General features: G+C 39.6%; 1 pseudogene; it reads right to left on the bottom strand.

The window, feature by feature from the left end:
- Positions 1 to 7760: 7760 nt before the first annotated feature.
- LOC100338396 (actin, cytoplasmic 1 pseudogene) lies at positions 7761 to 8703 on the bottom strand (annotated as a pseudogene).
- Between the last annotated feature and the right edge of the window lie 3242 nt (positions 8704 to 11945).

The following is an 11945-nucleotide window of genomic DNA, read 5'->3' as shown; positions in this document are numbered from 1 at the left end:
TTTTATATTCTTTTAATCATTAGCATTTAGAAGACCAAGCAATAATCTTATTCATCATTTGAGTTAAAAATCCAAGGGAGGGGCCAGCATTGTGGCATAGTGGGATAAGATACTGCATGCAATGCCAGTGTCCCATATGGGTTCCAGTTTGTGTCCCAGCCACTCCACATCTGTTCCAACTCCCTACTAATGCACCTGGGAAAACAGCAGGAGACAGCCCAAGTTTTTGGGCTGCTGCCACCCACGTGGGAGACTTGGAAGAATCTCAATACTTTGGCTTGTCTCAGCCCTGGTTGTAGTGGCCATCTGGGGAGTGAACCAGCAGATGAAAAATCTTTCTTTCTTTCTCTGTAACACTGCCTTTCAAACAAATCTTTTTAAAAAATAATGGAAGTTTAAATGTAGAGCATCAGACATTGCTAGTACCGTTGTGATGGCACTCACTCTCCACAAGGACCTCATCAGAATTGAGTAGCTTTCAGCACCCATGCTCTTGGATCTACAGAACTGTAAACAAAAAATATAACTCTTTTCCTTACAAAAAGAGAAACAGATGAAAAATATGTCAATAAAAAAAGAGAATTCTTTGTTACTTACAAGTTTGCTTCTTGTAACTCATCTTGTAACTCAGCCTTATTAACAATAGAGGCAAGTGTGCATTTTTAGTAAATGTACTCTGTCCTTCTGCACTCACTGTGGCAGAATGATAAGGACTGGCCTGTCTTTAAAGGGACAGATTTCTAACTACAAGTGATGAGATCATAATCCGCTGTAAACTTCAGCAGGCAAGAACAATCAAAGAAAGAGGGAGGCAGCTGCAAGTAAGAGCGTAGTTACTTTTAAGAAGTCATAAAGAGGTATATTCTTTCGTGTCTTCTGTGGAAGCATAAGTGAAAAAGCAGAGAGAAAGAATGTGATTCTAATAGAAATTTCTATGGCCACAACAGAAATCAGGCACAATGTTTTTCCCATAAAATGGATAAAGAACAAATTGATATTGCAACTCTTGGGTAGCACTCATCAGATCAAATTTTCGGATACTTACATTCTCAGGAATTGTTAGGATGCTGTGGAGGACAAGAATGAGAATTTTAAATGGTGGTTGTCATGAATAAATTTGAGAAACCACAGTTATTTTTAGCTAAGTTTTGTGCTTTGAAAGCAACTGAAGTTCACATTTTGATCTATGTTCAAAAGTTGCATTTAGTGTTTGAGAAATTAATGTGATATGATTGTGTGAGGGAGTTTGAAAAAGTTCATGGACTGTACACATTTTTATTTTTTTTGACAGGCAGAGTGGACAGTGAGAGAGAGAGACAGAGAGAAAGGTCTTCCTTTTGCCATTGGTTCACCCTCCAATGGCCGCCGCAGCCGGCATGCTGCGGCTGGCGCATCGCGCTGATCCGAAGCCAGGAGCCAGGTGCTTTTCCTGGTCTCCCATGGGGTGCAGGGCCCAAGCACTTGGGCCATCCTCCACTGCACTCCCAGGCCACAGCAGAGAGCTGGCCTGGAAGAGGGGCAACCGGGACAGAATCCGGCGCCCCGACTGAGACTAGAACCCGGTGTGCTGGCGCCACAAGGTGGAGGATTAGCCTAGTGAGCCGCGGCTCCGGCCTGTACACATTCTTTTAATTCCAATGTTCCATGAACCTTTTAAAGTTAATTCCTATCAACAATATTATGTATATCACAAAAACAGCTTTGTAGAGCAGATCAAAGATAATGAAAGTATTTCACTGATAGTCAATTAATGTTATGTCTATATAGTCTAGAAATCTACTTTTTAGGACTTTTCTATTTTGTCTCTCAGATGAATCTCTCCAGATAATTCCCAAAAGGAAATCCAAGACAACATCCTTTTGAAATACAATATGCAAATAAAAGGAACTGTTGTTGGGTGATTGAATTAAATAAAGTTGCAGCCATGTTTGTAACTGCAAACAATAAATTTCAATATCTTTTCAAAACCTGAAAATATTCATATAGATGAAAATAAATGTGAGTTCAAAAAAAACTTTGCAAGTTGACAATAAATCACTTGCTATTTATAGTAAAGGCAAGAGTTTTTAAAGCTAGAGAAAATTGCTCTTCTAGCACTAAAAGATGCTTATCAGAATGTGACAGGACAGGGGTTACACATTCAAATGTAACAAGATTAGGCTTTGGATTCCCAAAGTAGAAAGAACGTGTTCAGCAAAAACGGTTTTAACATTGCCTGTTGGGCTGCTTTAGAATCAATTCTATTTATCTTTGGCATCAGCTAGGGTTCTGAAACTGGAGATTTTTCATTGGAAAAAAAAATCAGAAATACTGGATTTTAGAATTTTCTCTTTGATGAGATGCGCTACAATGTGGCTTTTGTTTTCTATAGACTTGATCCAACTTTAACTTTAATTGAGTCATAATTGTCATACCTTTAAAAATATGCATTCTGCTGTTCTGTGATCTTTTCTTTTACTATTTATATATTTATTTTGAAAGTCAGAATGATAGAGTGATCTTCCATCTGCTGGTTCATTCCCTAGATGGTCACAACAGCCAGCTCTGGACCAGGCTGAAACCAGGAGCCAGGGGCTTCTCCTAGGTCTCTCCTGTAGGTTGCAGGGTCCACTACTTTCTTAGGACATCAAAGGAGCTGGATACAAAGTGGAGCATCCAGGACCTGAACAAAAACCCATATGGGATGCCAGCATCGCAGGCAGCACTTTAATCTGCTATGCCACAACAGCCACAAAAGGTAAATTTAAAAATATTTTATTTATATATTTATTTTATTTGAAAGGCAGAGAAACATAGAGATACAGACAAGCAGCTCTCATCTGCTGGTTCACTCCCCAAATATCTTCAATTGTAGAGTGGGCCAGACCAAACTTGGGAGCTGCAAACACAATTCAAATCTGTCACTTAGTCGTAATGATTGAGTTATTTAAGCCATAATTTTGCTGCTTCCAAAATGCACATTAGCAAGGAGCTGGAATCTTTTTTTTTAACTTTTATTTAGTAAATATAAATTTCCAAAGTACAGTTTATGGATTACAATGGCTTCCCCCCCCATTACTTCCCTCCCACTCACAATGCTCCCATCTCCTGCTCCCTCTCCCATTCCATTCACATCAAGATTCATTTTCAATTCTCTTTATATACAGAAGATCGATTTAGTATATATTACATAAAGATTTCATCAGTTTGCACCCACACAGAAACACAAAGTGTAAAATACTGTTTGAGTACTAGTTATAGCATTAATTCACATTGGACAACACATTAAGGACAGAGATCCCACATGAGGAATAAGTACACAGTGACTTCTGTTGTTGACTTAACAATTTGACACTCTTGTTTATGGCATCAGTAATCACCCTAGGCTCTAGTCATGAGTTGCCAAGGCTATGGAAGCCTTTTGAGTTCGCCAACTTCGATCTTATTCAGACAAGGTCATAGTCAAAGTGTAAGTTCTCTCCTCGATTCAGAGAAAGGTATCTCCTTCTTTGATGGCCAGTTCTTTCTACTGGGATCTTACTCTCAGAGATCTTTCATTTAGGTCCTCTTTTTTTTTTTTTTTCCTGCCGGATTGTCTTGGCTTTCCATGCCTAAAATACTCTCATGGGCTCTTCAGCCAGATCCAAATGCCTTAAGGGCTGATTTTGAGGCCAAAGTGCTGTTTAGGACATCTGCCATTCTATGAGTCTGCTGTGTATCCCGCTTCCCATATTGGATCGTTCTCTCCCTTTTTTATTCTATCAGTTAGTATTAGCAGACACTAGTTTTAAAAGATTTATTTTATTTATTTGAAAGACAGATTTATAGAGAGAGGTAGAGACAGAGAGAGGTCTTCCATCTGATGGTTCACTCCCCAAATGGCCGCATTGGCTGGAGCTGCGCCAATCCAAAGCCAGGAGCCAGGAGCTTCTTCCGGGTCTCCCACGTGGCTGCAGGGGCCCAAGGACTTGGGTCAACTTCTACTGCTTTCCCAGGCCATAGCAGAGAGCTGGATAGGAAGAGGAGCAGCTGGGGCTAGAACCAGCACTCATATGGGATGCCGGTGCTTCAGGCCAGGGCTTTGACTCACTGCGCCACAGCACCAGCCCCAAGGAGCTGGAATCTTGAGCAGAGCTAATTACTCAAACTCTAACTCTCCAGTATGGGATTGTGGGTGTTCCAGGTGCTGTCATAGCTGCTGCATCAAATATTCATCCAAAAGATGTGCTTTGTAAACTTGATTTTTAGTGTTTGTATTGAATGTCAGACTTCATAAAGGAGCTTAATAAAAACTATTTATTATAGAAATAAATACTTAACAATACTTAATAATTTTTATTTAAAGCAAAAATATTTTAAAATATCAGTGGTGTTGTACTTCTTTATATCCAGACAAGATCTGATATGTGAAAAAATGAAATTTAAATGACATTTTATAATGAATTTGTCAAACAAGACATGAACATACAAAGTGAACATGAACATTCATAGTAAAGTTATATCTCTGTCTTAGATAATTTGTCCAGTTTTCCAAACTTTCTAGTTCCATTCAAAGTAATCTTTTTCATATGCTAGCATCAAATGTATTTCCCTCATTTACCTTAAAGTTGAATATCATCTCTACAGAAACTCTATGTCATTACAGTTTCATATATTAGAGTACTTCATGTACTTGTGTATTTTTGTGTGTATGTCTCTGTGTCTGTTGAGGGTTATGTGTGTGTGTGTGTGTGTGTATGTGTTAACTGTAAACTTATCATGCAAAATCTAGCAGTCTCTGTAATGGAGAGTATCTTTTGCAATGGTCATACAATGGAAATACTATAAAGATGATCCATTACACAATCCTAATCAATTCAAAACACAGATTTTTAATAATGACAAATCTAAGAGACAAATATAGCTGAAGTTTGGCTCACCAACAATATCAATCATTCTGAAGAATGAAAAGAAATGGTGCAAGCTCATAAAACATTGGCCTTTCGTGTTAGTCTTCTTTAAAAAAAGAAATGTTTTCAAGATTCATCAGAGCATTACTACTTTTTGTGGCTGAATAATATTCCATTGTATGTATAAGCCATATTTCAATTATCAGTTCAATTGTTGATGAACACTTGAGTTGTTGTGGCCTCTTGGCTATTTTGAAAAATTCTCCAAACAACAGTGTTAGACATGTATATTTTACTCCCTGATTCTTTAGGGTATGATATCAAGGAGTGGAATTTCTGGGTTAAGTGATATTCCCATGTCTCACTTCTTTAAGGACTGTAAAACTGTTTTCCAGATTTGTTATACAATTTTACAAGCTCACTAGCAAAGTGTAAGGAGTCCAGTTTCTCTTCATCCTCACCAGCACTTGCTACTTTCCAGTCTTGTGAATGATAAGTATCCTAGTAGGTATGAAGGGAAATTTCATTGTGGGTTTGATTTAAGTTTTCCCAATAACTAAAGCTGTTGAGTGTCTTTTTGCCATTTTTACATTTCTTGGAGGTATGTCTGTTCAAATCCTTTGTCCATTCTTTAACTGAGTTATCTTTTTACTGAGCTGAAAGAGTTAGACATATATTTTGGAAATTAAACCATTTTAATATATATGATGTCCAAATATGTTATCTCATTCTGTAGGTTATGATTTCATATTTTGAAAGGGACCTTTGATACACCAAAGTTTTCAATTTTGATAAAGTCTATTTTTACTTTTGTTGCTCATGCTTTTGCTATCATATATCTCTTATGGGCAAAGAAATAGACACATAAAGGAGAAAAGAGGTTATCTGAAGTTGCAGAAAATAGAGTGGGGAGTTACAGCTCAATGATCAGAGTTTTGATTTTGGAGGATGAAACAATTTTTGGATATCTATATTAACAATGATTGTACAATATTGAGAATGTAAACTGTGTCACTGAATCAAACATTTAAAAATAGATAAAATGGTAAATTTCACGTTATATATATTTTGCAACACTGAAAAAAAAATTTTTTTAAAGAAGTGAAAAAATGACAATAAGAATAGTCAATTAAAAAAGAAACTAATGGTGTGGGGAAATATGGACTTCTCAAAATAGTAGATGGCTGTGTAACCAAATATTCTCAATTCAAATAAATAATTGAAATCTTCACAGTCTATTAGTCATATTAAAGAAAGGAAAGCAAACAAAGTGAAGACAGAGTGTTAAGATGTGATTTATATATATTAGTGTTCACTAGAAAATTAAAATATTGTGAAAGACTAAAGTCACTTCTAAACATCCTTCCTGGGACATTCAATACAGTTTGCGCTAAAATAAACATTTAATTATGATAATCTCAAAAAATTTAATGGTCAGAAATATTTCTTCTAAATATGAAATGTTTGGGATTTTTTCTTTCCCTGTGGGAAGATGCTATAAATTTATCCCAAGCATGTTTTGAAGTGCTAAGGTAAGTCTTAACTGGGTCTTCCCCAGGAAGACTGGTACTCTTTCTGCGAAAGTGTTATCTTCACTGGTGCTCTAAGGAAAATAAAAGGTTCAGTGTTCTGCTGACAATAGTTACCAGGATGACCCTGGTGTGGGGCTCTGAATTCTCAGCTCCCAGCATTACAGGCTACTTTGGTGATTAGGGTGCCATTTTCCCTCCTTCTACTTTGGGCTGCAACAACACAACTCTGTTTGGGTGGATAAAATACACTTTCTACTTTTTTTAAAGATTTATTTTATTCTCTTCAGAGGCAGAGTAAGAGAGAGAGAGAGAGAGAGAGAGAGAGAGAGAGAATCTTCCATCTACTGTTCACTGCCTAGATTGCTGTGACAGCCAGAGCTGTGCCAGAAGCCAGGAGCTTCTTCCTGATCTCCTGTGTGGGTGCAGGGGCCCATGCATTTATGCTATCTTCCTCTGCTTCCCCAGGCACATGAGCAGGGAGCTGGATCAAAAGTGGAACAGCCTGGACTCACACCATCACTCAAACGAGATTCCAGCATCACAGGCGGCAGCTCTACCTGCTATGCCACAACACCTGCTGCACAGTTTCTCTTTTCCATATCCCATGTATTTGTCACCTATACCTGACTAGTTTCTTCTTGATATGAAGCTTTCACGTTAGAATGTACAGCCCAAGATGACTGTAATTCCCCTACTTTCATTAAACGTCCCTTTTAGGCACTCTCATTACTTTTATTTGTGTGTGTGTGTGTTCAGGTGTGCACTTTTATTGAACTGGTCTCGTCAGTGTACAGGGAAGCCCTGGCTGCCTCCACACCTCAACCCACACCCAGGGAGACCAAAAGCCTTCATACATCTCAAGTTGGGGGACAAAAGAAGGGAGGGCCACGATGGCTGACCATTCAAAATAAAAAGAAAATTTAAAAAAAAATATTAAGGCGAAGTTTTAAAAAAATTGCATTACATAATTTACACAAAAGCGATGCTGCTGCCTCCCCTGGGTGGCCCCGGGCAAGGACTGCGCCGTTTCTCCTTGGCAGGAGTGGGGCGGGGGCTTTCTGTCACATGGCATCTCAGGATATTTGGAATGACTATCAAAAAAAATTTAAGAACAATGTACAAAGGCCTCGGCCACATTGCAGAACTTTGGGGACTTTGGGGATGTTTGCTCCAACGACTGCTGTCACCTTCACCATTCCAGATTTTAAATCCTGAGTCAAAAGCGCCAAAACAAACAAACAAACCCCCCTCCCAAAAAAAAAGAAGAAGAAACGAATAAAGCCATGCCAATCTCGTCTCTTTTTCTGCGCGTTAGGTTTTGTTGAGCGAGGGTGTCCCACCACTACAGTTAACAGTCCGCCTAGAAGCACTTGCAGTGCTTGCTGATCCACATCTGCTGGAAGGTGGACAGCGAGGCCAGGATGGAGCCGCCGATCCACACCGAGTACTTGCGCTCGCGGGGGAGCGATGATCTTGATCTTCATGGTGCTGGGCGCCAGGGCGGTGATCTCCTTCTGCATGCGGTCGGCTATGCCGGGGCGGAAACGCTCCTTGCCGATGGTGATCACCTGGCCGTGGCAGCGCGTAGCTCTTCTCCAGGGATGAGGAGGATGCGGCCGTGGCCATCTCCTGCTTGAAGTCCAGTGCCACATAGCACAGCTTCTCTTTGATGTCACGCACGGTCTGGCGCTCGGCCGGTGGTGAAGCTGTAGCCGCGCTCCGTGAGGATCTTCCTGAGGTAGTCGGTCAGTTCCCGGTCAGCCAGGGCCAGACGCAGGACTGCGTGCGGGAGGGCGTAGCCCTCACAAATGGGCACCGTGTGGGCGACCCCGTCACCGGAGTCCATCACGATGCCCATGGGGGGGCCAGAGGAGTACAGGGACAGAGCATCCTGGATGGCCACGTACATGGCTGGCGTGTGGAACCTCTCGAACAAGATCTGGGTCATCTCACGGTTGGTGGGGCTCAGGGGGGCCTCGGTCAGCAGCACTGGGTGCTCCTCGAGGGCCACGCGCAGCTCGTGGTAGAAGGTGTGGTGCCAGATCTTCTCCATGTCATCCTAGTTGATGACGATGCCATGCTCGCTGGGGTACTTGAGCGTCAGGATGCCGCGCTTGCTCTGCGTCTCGACGCCCACGTGCAAGTCTTTCTGGCCCATGCCCACCGTCACGCCCTGGTGCCGCGGACGCCCCACGATGGAGGGGAAGACGGCCCGGAGGGCATCGTCGCCCGCGAAGCCGGCCTTGCACTTGCCGGAGCTGTTGACCAGGAGCGCGGCGATATCGTCATCCATGGTGAGCTGAGCGGGAACTTGGAGCGGCGGCGGAGCAGCTGGGCGCGGTGCGGTGGTCGCGAGCTGGACGCGGGTTCTCATTACTTTTAAACTAGTTAACTCATTGTATTATAATTTTATCTTGTAAACCTGTTAGTTTCCCCAGTACGTCAAATTAAAAAAAAATACACAATAGTCCACAGGGCATTTCTCAGCGATATCCACTATCATTGTTGCGTTAGTTAAGCAAATAATATTTCATTTTGTCTAAGTTGCAAAGCTGTAATTTCAATGTGAATCCATTCATCCAAAGGTCCTTATTTTTTCCATTATGTTATGCCATCTCATGAATAAATGGATGAACTAATAATACATGAAAACAAACTATACTGACAATTTTAAGATGTCATAGAATACGATTTAAATGATTTACATTAATCATATTTACCTCCCAATATCCCTTAAGTTATTCTACGTGGTACATTGTTCTTCCACTGGATCCTGTTAACAGGATTCCCCCCCCTTTTTTTTCTAGATGGATATGGGACAGAACAATCTTCTTCTTTGTAGCAGAAAATCAAATGGTTTTAGGTTTTATTAAGATTAAACTTACAGGGAAGATGAACCAAATAAGTGGGGGGGAAAAACCATAAAATTATTCCTTATTGTCTACAATGAAGAAAACTTCTAAGAATATATTGTTTCTAATCTGCCTCTGTCACTGTAAGTTAAGGGCTTATAATTTACAGTTATGAGCCTATAATTATATAATCCAAGGGGCAGAGAAATCTCTTACTGCATGGATAATCTTGCAGTGTGAAAGAGTTTGTAAAAGAAGGTATGTTGCAAGAGTTTATTTTTGTTACTGCTTTGATGTATCAGTTACACTAGGTGCAGTTTGGTGTCCAACATTTTTAAAATGTACAGCTCCACAATCAACTTTAGATTCTAGACAATAAAACTTCCAAATCCCATCACTAATAAAAACCCTGTGTATAAATCACAGCACCTGCTGTCCCACATCATCAGAGTCATGACACATCCCCATGGAGAGCATCCTGTGGAGATGATACCAGGAAGCTGGGCTGGTGACAGAGAAAGTATCATAAGTAGGACACTGCTGACTTGATTCCCAATCTTTGTCGCATCAAATGATCTCCCTGGGTAAATCATCTGAGTAACTGTCTATTCATGCTGAATGCTTGAAGAAAAAGAGGGCAGGAAACTTCATTTTCTAAAGTAGAACTTGACAAAGTGGAAGGATTATTATCTATCTTCTCTCAGAAATAGCACTAGAGGATTGATGCTTGATTGTGCTAATCATCCTCGATTTTTCTTGTTTTGAATTGAATTTAGAAATAACATTAAGGATGATTTGCATATTCATCTTCTCATAAAAATTGCCCCAAGTCCTTTGTCTGGCATTCAAGGCCTTCTACACTTTTGTGAAAATCGATGTTTTATTTTGATATGTTGCTACTCCTGGCATAGTCTTTCCATTATCAATGGTGACTGATTTGCTGCCCTTTAAAGAAGCCTCCACATTTACCAACCTGGATTGGTTTCCTATTTCCAGTCCATGCATACCCGTCTACCCTTCAGGACATGAATCATGATTGAATTGGTCACTGTTTCACAGACAATGTCTGAGCTACAGCAAGAGCCCAATATTTATTGAATTAGCTTTCTCTTGGAATTTACTTTTATTAAAGACTCCTTCTATTTAGAATACTACAGAATACTGTCAGAGGTATCACAATCCTGGATGATCCATTCACTTGAAGGAATTAAGGCATAATATTATATTGAAGAAATTTCACCAATCCCCCTTACAAAGTAGAATTTGTTGTGAAATTCCTTTAATATAGTATTATGCCATAACTGCTACTTGTTGATATCCACTTAATAATCGTTTCTGAGGTAGGATTTCATAAAGATATTCTAATTTATTCCAAAAAAAATTGATAAGAGCGGTACCGAGATGAGAAATTTTCTAATTGGCTATGAAAGTTTACCTTCAGCTACATACTTAGAGTCTGTATCAGAACTCTGTAACAGCAATGGCTTGGGAGCTAAACAGGCCTGATAGCGCCACCTCCAGGAGGGTGACACTGGTGAATGACTCCCTGGCTCTAAGCCGCAAATTCTGTGAGACAGAGATGATATTATGAACCTCACTGAGTTCCTTGAGTATTCAGAAAATAATGTTACTAAAATTATTTAGCACATTATCTAGCAAATACAATTCAATAAATGTGGCTCCCAGCGTCTAAGGGCAGAAAGCAAAATTTCTTGTTTAAACATTTAGCATGGTGATATAATGAGATAACATATTTAATGTCTGGAATGTAAATTTTTAAAGAATATAGAAATTTTATAACTCTACAGCTTCATTTTATACAGAAGTCTTATAGATGAGAAAAACAGATTAATCAATGAAAGTCTATTATGATATGCCATGTTTTATTTTTATTTTGTTTTATTAGTTGAAAGGTATACCTAAACAATCATTTTAAATTTATTTATTTATTTTATTTATTTAAAAAGCAGGAGAAAAAGACAGACAAAAATTTCCCATCCACTCGCTCACTCCCCTACTTCACAAACAACATGGGCTAAGATAAGCTGAAGTCAGGAGCTGGGAACTGAATCCAGTGCTCCCACATTGGTAGAAGGGATTCAACTGTTTGAGCCATCACTCACTGTCTCACTTCCTGAAGAAATGGAGCTCTAACCAGTCACTCCAATATGCAATATGGGAGGTTTACATCCCAAGCAATGTCTTAACAACTAAAATAAATTCCTAGTCCCATCCAGGGTTTTTGACTCAGAGTAAACCTCAAAAAACTTCACAATAGAAAATTATATAAGAAAATATATTTGACTTAAGCCCTAGCAGATTGTCTTCAATTGGAAGAGTAACAAACATGGAATGTAGATAGAACTTAAAACAGAAATAGACAAGAATAGATTGCCTATGTGTCAAAAATTCTTGGAAAGAGTGTTCATAGGAAAAAAAATCAATGGAAATGCAATGGATATTGGCCCATCTTGATTGACTTTGGCGCCTAGGGTTTTAAAACCTTTTCAGAGCAACCAAAGTGTTAAGTGGAATGGAATTTAAAGGTTTCTCTACTTAAAACTTCTGCTAATAAAACTTCCCACAGCACCTTAAAGGCCAAAGCTCCTGGTTTTGTGGCTAACCCAGAGAGGATGAATTGATTCATTTTGCAGAATCTTAAAAGATTTCCCTGAACTCATGATACCCACTTA

This window comes from Oryctolagus cuniculus, chromosome 3 (assembly GCF_051225735.1).
Source record: "Oryctolagus cuniculus isolate XC-2025 breed Fujian yellow rabbit chromosome 3, ASM5122573v1, whole genome shotgun sequence".
NCBI lineage: Eukaryota > Metazoa > Chordata > Mammalia > Lagomorpha > Leporidae > Oryctolagus > Oryctolagus cuniculus.
Note: the sequence above shows the minus strand (reverse complement) of the source record. Positions and strands in the feature narration are given on the sequence as shown.